This window comes from Triticum urartu, chromosome 1, assembly GCF_003073215.2.
Source record: "Triticum urartu cultivar G1812 chromosome 1, Tu2.1, whole genome shotgun sequence".
NCBI classification, from domain to species: Eukaryota; Viridiplantae; Streptophyta; class Magnoliopsida; order Poales; family Poaceae; genus Triticum; species Triticum urartu.
In genome coordinates this window covers 129,380,579-129,386,578 of record NC_053022.1, presented here as the reverse complement: position 1 = coordinate 129,386,578, position 6,000 = coordinate 129,380,579, and positions in this window count along the sequence as shown.

The window sequence follows — 6,000 nt, the reverse complement described above, 5'->3', positions numbered from 1 at the left end:
GGTGGCCACCCATGGGCGGGCCGGTGATGACGGTGCCGGAAAAGGAGCTGGAAGACGAGGCGGCAGGACCGGCAATATGCAATGAAGGCGTCGGTGCCCTCGTACTCCGAGTTGACGGCCTTGCCGCCCGACCACTTCCTCTTTCGCAGTCTCCCGACACCAGCTGCCCAAGGAGACAGCCCTGCAAGGTTCAAGGAGCTGGCCCTGACCCCGGCCAGCTTTTGCCGGAGGAGCGGCCAGGTGCAGATGCTGCTGCTGCCGCACCCGCCCAGGCACGGGGCGTCCGACGCCTAGTCGGACTCGTCCCTGCTGTCCGCCCCGCTGTCCTCCTCGTCGCTCTCGCTCGAGGACGAGCTTCCATCATCAGAATCTCCATCAGAGGAGCTCTCCACGCAACATTTCAGACGAGTTCCCAAGTCTCCGAAGACCTTGATGGAGAGCAAGCCGTCCTCCATTAACTTGAAGTAGAGGACGAGCCTCGCCGTCAGGCTGTGAATGTGGGCGAACGTTTTCCATCCACGGTGGAGATACATAACTCGAGGAGCCGGGAAGTGGACGTCGACCCGCGTACCCCCGTTCCCGTAGCCCCTCATGTGCACCCTGAGGGTCTGGGGCATGGCACGCTCCATCACCCGAGCGAACGGAGTGGGGAGATGAAGACGACGACACGGGGGCCGGCGGAGCCTGATGAAGAACTCGCAAGGCTGGTCTTCAACGTGGCCCTCCATCGGGAAGAGCATCATTGGCAGGGCGAGGCCGGCGCACCGCCCTGTCCTCCTATTCCCCGAACGCTACGGCCTCTGCCCCGGCCTCGCCCCTCCCCCTTCCCCTCACGGTCGGTTCCACCACCACGGGTTCAGGAGGGGGAGGGATGCGCTGTCGAGCAGCAACCCTCGCCACCACCATCGAAGGACCAGGGTTCCCTTTCTCCATGGCGGATGAGAGGAAGGAGCAGAAGCAGAAAGAGATAGAAGATGGAAGAATGCAGGGTGTTGTTTCCCCCTTTCTCCTCTTCATAAAGGAACGGGGTTGAGGCTTGGCCGCCCCGCTCGGCCAATCCAGACACCGGAGGCGCGGGGAATCAGGACCGACCAACCGCGCAACCAGCGGCGGCCTGGTTTCTCACCTCCACCGTTTGCCACCACAAGGACGCGTGGCAGACGTGCAGAACTGAAGGGACGGGTGAGGCGACCTCTCCCCACCCCGTGATCATGGGGAGTGGACGCCTTGAAGACCGCACCCCGACCCCTCTCAGTAAATGAGTCGCGCCTCCACGCCTCCCTCTTTTTAGTGGGAAGACGCGAGCCGCCTCTTTACTGTGATGTGACGCATGCGTGTGGAAACCATCCCACGCATGCCGCCCATGTAAAGCACACCCCTCCATGCTACACCACGTGCGCGGGTCATGGGAGGCGGAGCGCGCGAAGAATCTTACCACGGTAAAAAAAACCCACCTGCCCGCGCACCGTTTTGGTCCTGGCCCAAAAATGTGTTGCGCTTATGTGTGGCCCAGGCCCGGGGGCTCCTGTCGGTGTACAAAAATAGGGGCACATCTTTGTACCCCTTTTCCTGTGCACGGGCAGTCAGAGCCGCGCCCATGGCCACACCAAGCAGAACGAGGGAGGTGAGCCAAGGTAAGATCGAAGCCCGAGACAATCAAAGCAACGCCAAGGCCAAGACCACAAAGAGCAGAGGGACAAAGCAAGTTCCCCCGGCAAGACCCTTGCCGGGTGGCCTCAGCGGACCTGGCAAGACTCTTGCCGGGACAGCTCGCCCCGCACCAACAGAGCGAGCCCCCCCCCTGAGCCCACGGCCCCTAGTGCCATCATCAGCGTGGGGCCAGGACTCGGGAAGGCACCCCTGTGGTGGCATATAGATCTTTGTGAAGACATATTCAAGATCAGATCAGAAGACAACGATTCTCGGCAAGATCCTTGCCAAGGAAGGCCACCAGACCCCCAGCAAGATCCTTGTCGGGGACGACAACACGCCACGGCGGGACCCTTGCCGCGCCACCCGGCAAGGCCCTCGCCAAAGACGCCGGCAAGGCCACCGCCAAGCCCACATCAACCAAGCTTCTACCGCTGTTCACATGCAGCTGCCAGCCCAACCAGCTGGGTGGGCACCTGCGTGGCAACATGCAGCTCCTAGGCCAACTCATCAAGCGCCTATGTGGCAGCAAGCAGATCTTCGTGAAGGCTCCACCACTGTGCCAACTCAGCTGCCTGCCTGCCTACATGGCACCGCACGCATCCCCGTCTGAGGCGCGTGTCGAAGCGAGGAGGAGCGGTGATGGACGGGACGGGCCTCACCCCCTTCCCCGATAAAGTAAGAGGAAACCTAAGCGATGCATTAAATGCACCTTGTCCTGTAATACGAGGGATAACCTCGTGCCACTATAGACCTTTCCACCTCCGGTGTGCCACTGTGGCAACCCCTTTTTCTTATAAAAGGAGGCCCGAGGCGACGAGGAGAGGGATTCGGCTCTTTGGAACCACACGCTGACCACAGCTAGTTCGAGAGCTCAAGAACTCTTGGAAATACACCCACCAAAGCAGGACTAGGGTTTTACGCATCCTCGCAGCCCGAACCTGGGTAAACGATCTTTGTGCTGTCTACTAGCCCAGCTCTCCTCGCAACCCTACGCCCCGGCAACCGTAGTAGGGATTCTTGTGATCCCATAGGTGTCGTTCCACACCGACAAAGCCTGGCGACCGAAGATTCCTTCTTATGTAACCGACTCCATGTAAACCCTAGATCCCCTCGGTGTCTATATAAACCGTAGGGGATAGTCCGGAAAGGACACCACATATACTCATTACCATACCTACATAGGCTAGACTTCTAGGGTTTAGCCATTACGATCTCGTGGTAGATCAACTCTTGTAATACTCATATTCATCAAGATCGATCAAGCAGGAAGTAGGGTATTACCTCCATAGAGAGGGCCCAAACCAAGGTAAACATCGTGTCCCCCGTCTCCTGTTACCATCGATCCTAGACGCACAGTTCGGGACCCCCTACCCGAGATCCGCTGGTTTTGAGACCGACATTGGTGCTTTCATTGAGAGTTCCACTGTGCCGTCGATGAAAGGCTCGATGGCTCGCCTTGTCGTTAGAGACAACATTACCATAGGGGTAGTTTTGGCCTGGGCCAAACCCTTCGGCTGGGCGACTTTACTATGATCGTCTGTTTGGCCACGGAGCCGACGATGACCTCTCGGGCCACCGAAAATTCCCTTTGTATCAACTCCGAGCACTCCAAGAAGATGGATCCGGTCGAGCTTTCGTCCTTAAACAAGCTCCTAGATCGCATCGCCGCTTTGGGAATCGTCACAGATTACGATCACATCAGGCCTAAAACCAATCAGGGAGAAACTAAAACTCCACCGGTCACCCACCAGATCGTGGTAGTCGTGGAGCAGGACGGCGAGTCTTCTTCTATATCGAAGACGGACTATCCTCGGATCGCCGTTCATGTAGAGCCGGATATTCACCCATGAAGGGCGCAACCAGCCCTCCGAACACAGCATCGGACGGCGGTTCCAAACAATCAGAAGATATTCCAGAACCCGGACTGTCTAATCCGGAAGGTCGTCGGACTCCGGACAACCGGTTAGGTCGGGGTTCGGATCTAATTCCACCCACCCGCCCGAACATAGAGGCTGTCATGAGCATAAAACATCAATCTCAAGAGAAGGTCCACCACTTTTGGGCTAGATTCATCCTTGTCAAGGACAAGGTAAAAGATTGCTGTGACGAGGACACAATATCGGCGTTCTACAAAAACTGTGCGGACGAAGGAATCCTCAACGCCATCAATCGCCGCTGCATACTAAAATTCGCTGATTTAGCAACCATTGTACAAAAATACAGCGTGATGGAGAGCGGCTGGGAAACTCAGGCGGCTCACTGAGAACCGTCAGTCCCAGCTCAACTCCCCCTACGGGCGAAAAGGGCGCACCCTCGTGGCACACCCAGCCCGACAGTCAAGAAACACAAAACCGCTACGCGGCACGGCACCGTTCTGGAGGGGTGGCTCGATGGCCCATGCAAAATACATACAACAAGAGATACCGTGGCAACCCACAACCTTAGAGCATGTTGGATGCTAAGAGCGGCGAGGACATCCTTATTAAGGATGCCCCGGAACAATGCCCCCCAGAAGACGACCACCCAAGAGTATTGACAGTCTTCGAGACATTCGCTTCAAATAACAAGCGCAAAAGGGCACTTCGCGGGCTCAACGAAGTCTGCCAAATCGCCGTAATAAACCCATGGAACGACATGTCTATAACATTCAATGTCGGTGACGAACCAAAGTACAGAACAGTACGAGCGCCGGCCGCGTTAGTACTCAGTCCCATCGTGGACGGGTTTCGACTAACCATGGTCCTCATGGACAACGGCAGCGGACTAAACCTCATTTATGAGGACACACTCCATGAAATGGAAATAGATAAGAGCCGCATTAAACAAAGTAACACAACCTTCCGGAGAATTATCCCTAGTTAGGAGGCGCGGTGCGCGGGCAAAATCACACTTGACGTGGTATTCGGATCGCTGGAGAGCTATCGGTCCAAAGAAATAACCTTCCAAGTGGCCGCTTTCATCAGCGGATATCACCCCCTGTTGGGGCAGGATTCTTTTACACGCTTCCAAGCTATACCTCACTACGAATATATGAAGCTCAAAATGCCCAAACCAAACGGTATAATCACACTTGCCAGTGATCCGGACATACCACTCCGCGCTGAAAACAAAACCGCATCCCTGGCCTTGGAGGCGCTATCCGAAGCCCTCGCGGCCGAAGAATTAACCACACTCCGCTCCACGATGGACAGGGACGACATGATCCTTGACAAATGCCCTAAATCCATCTCCTTCAAACCAGCAGAAGAAATAGTCAAATTCCAGGTCCACCCAACGGACCCCAAGAATACATCATCTATTGGAGCTCAACTGGATCCAACAATTGACGCCGCACTACGAGAATTCCTGCGCGAAAACTGGGACATATTCGCCTGGCACCCTTCAGATATGCCAGGGATCCCACGCGATCTAGCTGAACATAGCCTCAATATATTAAAGGGGTTTAAATCGGTTAAGCAAACACTGCGGCGCTTTTCCGAACCCAAGCGGCAAGCCATGGGGGAAGTGCTGGCCAAACTCATCGATGCCAGATTCATTAGAGAAATCAAACACCCGGATTGGCTGGCGAACCTGGTGATGGTACCAAAGAAGGACAAATCCTGGTGCCTGTGCGTCGATTTCAAAGACCTCAACAAGGCCTGCCCTAAGGATCCCTTTCCCCTCCCCCGCATTGATCAAATCATCGACTCCACCGCAGGACATGACTCACTATGTTTCCTCGATGCATATTTCGGATACCATGAAATCAAAATGAAGTTGTTCGTTCAAGCCGCAACAACATTTATCACCCCATATGGGCCATTCCGCTTCAACACCATGCCCTTTGGCTCAAGAACGCTAGCACCACATATCAACACATGATTCAAACATGCCTAGAGAAACAGATTGGCAAAACAGTGGAAGCTTACGTTGATGACGTTGTCATCAAAACCAGGCACGTGGAAACACTAATAGACGACTTACGCCTTACATTCGACAACCTAAGGGCATATGACATTAAGCTCAACCCCGAAAAGTGTGTCTTCGGCGTCCCCGCCGGAAAACTGCTGGGCTTCATCGTTTCCAATAGAGGAATCGAAGCAAACCCAGCCAAAATCTGAGCTTTGTCACAATTGGCTAAGCCAACAGACCTTAAACAAGTTCAAAAACTTGCAGGTTGCGTGGCAGCTCTAAGCCACTTTATCTCCCGATTAGGAGAAAAGGCACTGCCACTCTATCGCCTTCTATGATGAACCAACCACTTCGAGTGGACGGACGCAGCAACAGCCAGACTGGAAGAAATAAAAACCCTTCTTGCAGGGAATCCAATCCTGGCCGCACCTAACGCCGGCGAACCGATGTTATTAT